Genomic DNA, 10154 nt, shown 5'->3' on the forward strand with positions numbered 1-10154 from the left:
TGTATCATAGCTCATGGCCAACAACTCCACTGTATTGCACAGTTTCAGGTCACACTTTAGAAAGTTGTATCACATGGTATACTCTGGGGGATATCACTCCATGTGGTTGATTACGTTATTATGCTGTTGTGAAGACAATATTACTACTGCAACATTTTAAATAAGAATTTTCTTTTATATATTGAATATATATATATATATATATATATATATATATATATATATATATATATAAATTCTTATTGAAAATGTTGGTCTAGTAATATTTTAAAACCTGCTGGTCTTATATGCGCTTTCCGCTGCTTTCCATAACTTTCCGCCGTGTTTTCCTAAGGTGAATAACTATGTTCATTAAAAAGAATACAAAATGCAGCGTTTGCTGCATTTTCCGAAGATTTTACCTGGATGTAATAAACTTAACAACAAAATATAAATTTTGTCGTATCTAATGGTTTACTTCTTATCTTTATCCTTATAACTTAATTATATAAGTGACGCGCAGGGACACACATCGTTTCATGTTTCCTACAGTATTATCTATGTCTCGATCGCATGGTATCCACCGAAAGACTGATCCGAAAACCTTAGTTTTATTTCTTAGAAATATGTGACGTAATTTTCATACGGCATCGTTCGACTTCTATTTCGTTTACGGTGTTTCACCTCTATTCCATCCCTCAATTCATGCCATCCGTCTATGAAAACTCTTCTCTTTGTAGATAAGGGTTATCCTGACATGCACTAAATGTGATCACTGTTAAAGTTCACACTAGATAATTTAATCGCTACTGGAAGACGTTCGTTCATACGTAATACGATGAAAGGGAACTGTAGAAAATGTAAAGCGAATAGATATAGTCCGTTGGTTCTGCATATGTATATTCGGGTGATTGTGTCACAAGAACAAAACCTTTTAATCGCACAAGAGGCAGCATGGAAGTAGTAAGGGTGAAAATACTCACATGAGAAAACAATTGCCCAATCTTTCTAACCATGGTAAAATTATTATTATTATTATTATTATTATTATTATTATTATTATTATTATTATTATTATTATTATTATTATTATTTAAATAGAGTAAAGCCAAATTGTGTAATGCTTAACAAACTGCATGTAGAATTTGGGTGCCTAAGGTATGTTTGATCCTATAATTTTACACAGTTAATATTATAATTCCTGAACAGCTTTGTAATTTGAATATATGGCAGTATGTTTCTATTACATTTAATTCGATGATACTGCTTTGCCTCGTTTGCATTACCGCACGGTATTTGTCTAATTTGTTGCTGCGGTTAATCGATCCTCTACTGTCGATTATAGAGGGATCTTTTTAATATTTATTACACAATCTCGAATGTCACTTTCCAGAAATCCCAGATTTTCATGCATTAAAGTCGACCTTGTCCCCATTTCTGCCAGCAATTAAAGAGGTGCCCTGACTTAAAAAATTAACCAATTTTAAAAGCAATGCTATTAAAAATAATGTGATTTAAATAACATAGTTAACGTTTGAGACGGGCGTAAAACCAGTAGCAAGAATCCAATGCGCTCATACTTACAAGGTTTTTCTATTAAGAATTATTAGAATAATATTTTAAGATGTGCGATATTTCCACCATTTTTCGTGTATTTAGTCTTCAATTCTGACAATTATTCCCACTAGTATTTTTATAGTTAAAAGGATAGTCATGTTTTCATTAGAGACTAACGACCTGCGAGAATAAAGGAAAGAAAGCTATAATCTAATCATGCCTAATTGCACGCGGAACTTTCAAGGGAACATGTCAAGATGGAAAAGATAAAGAAATTGTGTACAGAGAAAAAAAATCCGTGTCGTAACGTTTGCCTGAAGGCACACCACACGATCTTCAGAAGTAACGATGAGCTTGCAACGATATTGTGATGAACTTAAGAACAAGAGGCACAAGGGCTACACACGTTTGAATAAATATATTCTTTGTATGATAGAGACGAATATTGTCATAACGTTACTGCGTTTTAATACTCCTTGTAATTGTTTTATCAAGGAAAATCAAGGAAAGATATAGCAGTAGGAAAACCGCCTGTAATATTCCCCAACTCTCTTTCCATCGCACACATACCCACGGACATACAAATCCAGGAATTCACTCACATGCATATTTATATATGCATACCTACATAGATACGTATATAAAGTAAACGGGTATTTGTCTGTGTCTGTGTGTGCGTCTGCGTACATTTCCCTACGGAATAACTCTGCCAATTTTAAATCTACAGACTCGAAATTTGATATACGGAGTTCTGAGATTTGGGAAAGTATTTGTGATTGTTTTTCGGTCAGAAATTTGGCTGTTAATAGGTTAAAGTTCAACGAGTTGGACAAGGATCTAACTTACTTGATTTGAGCCCAAAACAATAACTGTTAAGGGGGCATAGCTAAAAAAAATTGAACGTTTTTTTTTTTTTGCTCAACATACACATCCAAACATCTGGGCAACGCCGGGCTGAAATATATATGTATATATATATATATATATATATTAATTATTCTTTTACTATAAGAATTAAATACCTGCAAACACTAGTGTTTCATCCTTTCGGGAATCTTAAGTGCAGGGCCTCACGATTAACATCAGTTGAACGATTCGAACCCCGCAACACGAGACATCTCTGGCTCGATTAGCAAAGACCGTATCAATTCGGCTACCATTAACCGCGTGAAATAACGGTGAATTTAAAGATTTTAATTTTAAATGTCCATTTACGTCAGTCAGACAGTGATCTAATCGCTATACGATAATCTATGCATAAGAGATAAAATGACCGACTTTAATTCAGCTGAAAGTGCTCAACGATAAGAAACGAATTTTCATAAAAGGGCCGCCATAATTATTTTTTACTATAATAATTAAATACCTATATATATATATATATATATATATATATATATATATATATATATATACAAATTACTCAGACAATATATATATATATATATATATATATATCTTGAGTTAAGCATATTGGGAAGTGATACATGATATACCATTAGCGTATTAATCGATGCTCTTTGTGTAAATAAATCGAGCTTAGGTATTCGAACGATGGCAAAATATCGTAAATTGACTAGCTGCACAGCAGCTGGCGTTTAGCGCAAACTGTCGTAGGAGCGGTCTGGTCTCGATTCGGGTTTGAGATACTTGCCTGTCTATCGACATTGATGATCTGTGACACAGCGAAACAGTACTGTATATGGATAACTATATATATATATATATATATATATATATATATATATATAAGTGAGAGTGAATGTCTGTCTGTGTGTCTTTCTTTGTACATTTCCCTACACAATATATTTGTCAATTTTCTATCCACAGACTCAAAATTTGATATACAGTGTACTGAGATTTGGGAAAATCTTTGTGGTTGGTTTTCGGTCAGAAATTAGACTGTTAAGGAATCAAAGTTCAACGATTTGACGTTTAAGTACCAAATTCCTCCAACAATTTTAGGTCTAAACACTTGAAATTTTAGATATAGGTTCCTTGGACATGGATCTAACTTAATAACTTGATTTGAGCTCAAAACAATAAACGTTAAGGGGTAATAAAATAAGGGTAAAAATTAAATAAAAATTGACATCTGCGGTCTCTTACAAATTACTCAGACAATTTCTGATCTAAACATTTAAAATTTTACATAAAGTGTATTCAGAGAAAGACCAAGCTTTTTAATCGGTTTGGGTCGAAAATTTATGCTACCAATATATAACTGTATGTATGTATGTATGTTTGCATGTCTTCCTAAAACTTTCGACAGAGGCGACGGATTTTCAGAAGATCAGTATCGTTTTGAAGCTGTACCCTTCAGACAACAAATACCGAAGAATTGGCTAAAATCATTAATTTCTTCACCCTCAACTTGGCACTTTTCTACAGGAAGGAGTCGCTTTTGTCGCCAATATTGTCGAAAACAATCCTCTTCTTATCGATTGGGTAGCCTAAATTTTAACCTACGTAACTTCCGGTTTGGCGGTGGTCGTAATAATAAAGACATCACGCCTTTTCCCCGTTCTTTTCCTCGTTCGCGGTACGGCTTAGACCCTGCTTTCCTACTAACACTTTTTATTTTATTTTTTGCTCAACACACACCTCCAAACACCCGGGGAAGCCGGGCACCCAGGCTAGTATATATATATATATATATATATATATATATATATATATATATATATATATATATATATATATATATATTAACTAACGATTATTTCGAATTTAACTATTCAATAATTTCAGTTGATAGTTGGGATTATGTACGGATTGCCACTAACAATTTCATTTCAATACAGTAGAGCCCCGGATTGCGGCATTAAAAGTTTAGTAACAAAACGCAATATAGTATATAATACACATGTATATACTCAAACTGCATTATAGATAACACGGTAATGCGGGGCAAATATCATAAGTAAAGGTCGGAAAAACATCCTAATATAAGAGAATCGTAACCATAGGGTAACCGTACCTCATGATTCTTCTCTAATAATTATGTATTTCGGAATTTTATAGAAATTTTATCCGTTTCTGAATTTTAACCCCATATCAACCTTCCTTGTTTATTATTATGATTTTTTTTTTTTTTTACAAAGCGAAAATTGAAAATAAATATTCATTCAAATGTAACAAATATCAAATGATTTCATATAACGTTTCCGTTTCGGTTAGTGTGAGGGTATTAATACTACTACAGCAATATAAACGTTAAATGTGATGAATAAAGAGAAATTATATTTCAAAATGGAGTCTGATAGAAAAGTATGCGGATTGAGAGGGGCATCTGACATGAAATACACCACATTCTGTTGGCGTCTCTTGTTTGTTCTTGTTTTTAATTAAAAAAATGGTAGCGTAGCAGACGAGCCAAGCAAAAACATAAAGTGTTTCGTAGTGCTTATGTAATAAAATAATGTGTTTTAGATATAGTTACCCTTTGCCGCCAATGTTACCGAAGAACCAAAAATATAAAAAAGGAATTTTTTTTTATAAGCGGTCTTTACCTTACATGAAAGTATCTCGCCTTGCAGTATCGACGCATTTCATTTTCTAAAAAGTACATGTATCTAAACACCGAAACTAAAAAAGAGACAGGTACATCTCAGCTAGCGAATATAACACAGATAATACTAGCCTAAAGCCGTTTACCTGAGTTTCTTTCGCGAAGCTACAGATTCAAATACGATGAGGGATACATAAAATCAAATAAATGTAGACAAAATTGTTTTAGTTTGCCACGTAACAAATTTATAAAACAAAAATTTGACATTTCAGATATGTTCTCGTATGAGTATGACACCTTTTCTACTTCTAATCATCTGGCTTTAGTGTATTATATTAGCTTATGTATAACGTAAAGATTATTGTCACGGACGTTTCACATGAAAAGCTTTATATGGCAAATATAAAGTATGAATAGGTGTTACCCTCGTAATAAAGAAGGACTCATTCCGATATCCGAATATTAATATCAAATATTGGTTCGATATTCATCGCTATATACACGAAATATTATTATTCAGGTGTGAATTACTTCGATACGTTGCTTCCTTAAAGTCGGCTACTCAACACTCGATCCTAAATGAAGAGAGATACAAAAGTGTGCAATAAAGATATTTGCATGTATAAAGGCGAATACAGTTTAGTTTATGACTGTAGAAGGTAACGTTTATGACGCAATTGGATAGCACGTCATTGTTAGAGACTAAGGTTGGGAGTTCAAACCTCACTCGTAGTATAATCATTCTATTAGCTTAAACCAAAGATTGAACTTGAACGTGTTACATTATACTATTAATTATTTTGGTTAAATTTACATATTTTTCAGTTAAATAATCTACTTAATTAACGATAATCATACCATCAGATCAAACTGAGTAATTGTACTAAGTTTCAATGTATAAGAATCATCATGAAACATCTTATAGGAATGTGTGTATTAATGAGCTTAAAACTTGGATTTCATGTATTAATTCCTCAATGATAATCATTACTTGATAGTAAAGTTTAAAAAAATCTCAGTTAGACAATGCATACTACCACAAAGTTTGACAACGGTGTTAATGGGTAGAACATTTAAGAGGTGTCGATTGTCCGATCTTACTTGTCAACATATATTTGTTTAAATTAGACTTGAATACGACCACATTATAGTCAATTAGAAAAATGCCTACTGATATGTTGTTCTACATGTAAACTGCTTAAGCAAATAAACTTTGGAAGTTGCCTCTATACTTTGATAGCGAGGACGAATAAGAAAACATAATTTCCTGTCATTCTAGATAGGTCAGTTCTTGCTGTAAATATTTTGCGAATGAACCACAAAATGAAGCTCAGACTAGCACCTAATAAAGAACAATAGAGATGAGTTAAGAACTGTTCTTCGTGTAACATGTTTTGAGGGGGAAAAGCTGCTTCAGCAAGATTTGAATGTCACTTTTGTGCTCTGTCAATGCAGAACCTGTGCTCTACGCTTAACTGAATCAGCGGTATAATATCTTATATCAAACCAGGCTCTTATACAACCTCAAAATTGGGGAAAAGAATGAAATACTTACTAGGTCAGTAAAATTATGTAACCATTATTTCAGCCAGTTAAGCAACATATACATCGAATACTACTTAATGAGGGTTCAAGTTGCAGTTAAATATAAATAGAAACAGTTTATATTATCTAAAGCAACAGAAATCACTGTAAGATCGTAAAATACATGTGGATGCTTATAAATATATTATATAGATTATGATATAATTTCGCATCTAATCATACCAGCTACACCATAGGGCCAAATCTTTCGCAAACGTTGAATGAAATGTAGTGAACCCATCACACCAAAATAAAACTTGCAAGCAAAATTTTCCATGTGCTGCAATTAAAATCAGCATAAGCCAAGGTAGATTGTTTCATCAATTCAATTTCATGTAATTCGTTTACATTTGTTTGCTCATAACAATGTATATCCTTACAAGAGCATAAAATGCTACTATTATAAACCCCATATATATATATATATATATATATATATATATATATATATGTGTGTATATATATATGTATATATATATATATGTGTGTGTGTGTGTATAATATAAAGATGAATGCCTGTGTGTATGTGTGTGTGTGTCTGGTCACGAATAGGCTCCTATATGGTTGACTATTTAAAAAAAACTGATTACAGATAATGATAGAAGACGTATCGAGACACAGGATTGGTATGTTTTATCTTGTAGAACAATGGTTCATTAAAATTGTGGGGTCTGCCTTCGTGCCTGGTCCACAAAGTATGGAAATAAAACATTTAAAAATTAAAAAAACGGTTACAAGTGTTTTTGATATAGATGTACACAAGCATAATTTGATAAGTGTATTTTAACTTAAATAGGGATGGTATAATAAAATTGCGGGGGTCTGCGTTGGCACCTGGTCTCCATAGAATGGAAATAGGCGCAAATTTAATAAAGACTTTTCATATCTATCTGTGTAAGTATACTTTGATAATTATGTTTCTGTTTGAAGAAATATTGTATAATAAAATTATGGGGTGTTCGTTCGCACCTGACCTCCATAGAATGGAAATATGTCACAAAGTTTCACAAGGTTTTTATTAATATAGATCAACAGAATATTGTGATAAGTGTTTCAGTGTGAACAGGTATGGTATAATAAATTATGGGGTTTATCTATTTTATTTTTACTTTCATGATATTTTTCTTTGGTTTTTATACCCCCAAATTCAACCCAAATTTACAACCCTTCCTTTTCATAACCTATCATACTTTCCTAAATCAGACCCATTGTGATGGCTTGCTTTACACTATTATAAATATAACAATCTGAAAAAAAATTAGTGTAAACTAATTATCAATAGATAATCTACATTAAATACATTGTACCAATATAAACATTTCTGCGCAATATCTGACTAAACCATGTAAATAGTTTTACTGCAACTCCACATTAAATATGCTAATACAATTTCAATGACTCGGCAGTTCACGTTTAGAGAAAGTTCAGGTTTAGAAGAAGTCCAACTGAGAGGAAGTCTAAGTGAGAGGAAGTCGAACTTTAGAGGACGTTCAAATTAAAGGAGTTTTACTGTATATATATATATATATATATATATATATATATATATATATATATATATATATATATATATATATATATATATAGGGCGTCCAAATAGTTACTGAAGGGTTTTAACTTAAAAAAACATTCTTTATTTTGGTGGTATATGTCTGTTCTTTAAAGACAATCTGACTAAGTCATTACGAAATTTAAATAAAATAATGCAAAATTCAGTCAATTTTTATTTCTAATTGTCAGCTCCGCATGCATATGCCCTTATGCTCTTTTCTTTCAATTTTTGCAAGGTTTAGAATGTCCATAAAACACTCCAAGAATGGAAGGAAACATCCGAGACGAAATAAGGGAGTTACACCGCAGTCCAGAGAAGCTGAGAATAAGAAATATTTAAAAGATATTTTCTTTATATATGAACATTGTGTGAATATTGAATTTTGTTTTAACAAATACTCCCATGTCAGATTGTGTAAAAATTAAAGAAAGATAAACATGAAAGTAACGAATATTTTAAAGTTTAAAACGCGTTACTTTTTGGACAACCCTTATATATATATATATATATATATATACTTCAGAATATAATGTAGATTACTAAAAATAAAGTTGGATGTGGATCACTCAAAACACAGTTTGGATTATTTTACAACACTACTACCAGAGACATTCACTTCGGAGGTTACCATGCAATTTGGATGTGAATTTTTATATCGTTTTCATTAAATTCCCTTACTTTATGACATCTAAATACTTAAATTACTTTTAATTGTGATTTTCCATGTCTCACTGACTTTAGCAAAAAAAAGGTGTAAACTATTATAACTATTTGCTTATATTATCGCCTCCGAAGAGATGGTAGACATACAAATCCTATAGGATAAGGATATTTCAAATGTATTCTTTTTCTTTCATAGAATAATAAAAATGCATTCATTTGAAATTCAAACATTTCACGTCATAAATTTTTCAATTCATTGAATGATTAAAATTTAAATATATATGTATATATAATTATATATATATATATATATATATATATATATATATATATATATATATATATATATAAATGAACGTCCGTGGCATGTTGCCTAGCAACATTTTTTTTTCACAAAACATAATAAAACCTGCATGTTTGCACCGTTGGACGAATAAAAGTCGAGAAATAATAAAACCAAGGTTTAAAAACAAACAAAAAATATATATTAGAAAATGAAAATCCTCCGTTATCTAAGGACAATTACAGAAACTGTATCAGCTTTCTCTTCTAGTCAGATTATAAATATCCACTAAGGTAACCCGACGCATACTAAGTACGTATTTGTTAAACGAACACATGTGTATAGTAATGCGGACTTACGATTGAAGCTTGAATTTGATAGGCAGTGTGGAATTATTTTTTGTAATAACATGTCAGTATCGGTTTGTGGAACAGTTGATATGTATTATTAGTTTGGTGCAAAAATATTCTCGTTTTTTTATTAGATGTGTATATACGGAAATTAACGACATTATTTTTGCACCAACCTGATTACAATAAACAAAGAATAAACAAATGGTGGTGTTATAGAGATATTTGATATTGGAAAGTTTTCTAGAGCCTTACTTGAAGGCTATTACTTTGCATCACACGTAACAGTACTTTTATATACTTATCCCATCCCATGTTGCTTAGAAATCTTATAGCAATGAATCAAAATGTTTAACTTTTGAACTGGATGGTTGCGCCATGAAAATTCTCGCTTAATGTTTGCTTTTTTAGTAGATATATGATATCTTCTAAATTTAATCGACTACTTTAAATTTGCATATTCTAAATCTTCTATTTCTAGTTATTTAAAACGTCACGGAACATTCTAATATACAGTGGACCCCCCCTCCCAACATACAAGCTAGCCGCGTTACGAAAATTCGAGATACGAGATGGCTTCAGAGCAAAACTCCCCCTCTATATACGAGCGAAAATCCAAGTTACAAGTTTCCAGATGCAACCGCAAGGTGGTTGTACATGTCATGTTTTACTACG

This window comes from Euprymna scolopes, chromosome 28, assembly GCF_053919585.1.
Source record: "Euprymna scolopes isolate OS-2025 chromosome 28, ASM5391958v1, whole genome shotgun sequence".
NCBI lineage: Eukaryota > Metazoa > Mollusca > Cephalopoda > Sepiida > Sepiolidae > Euprymna > Euprymna scolopes.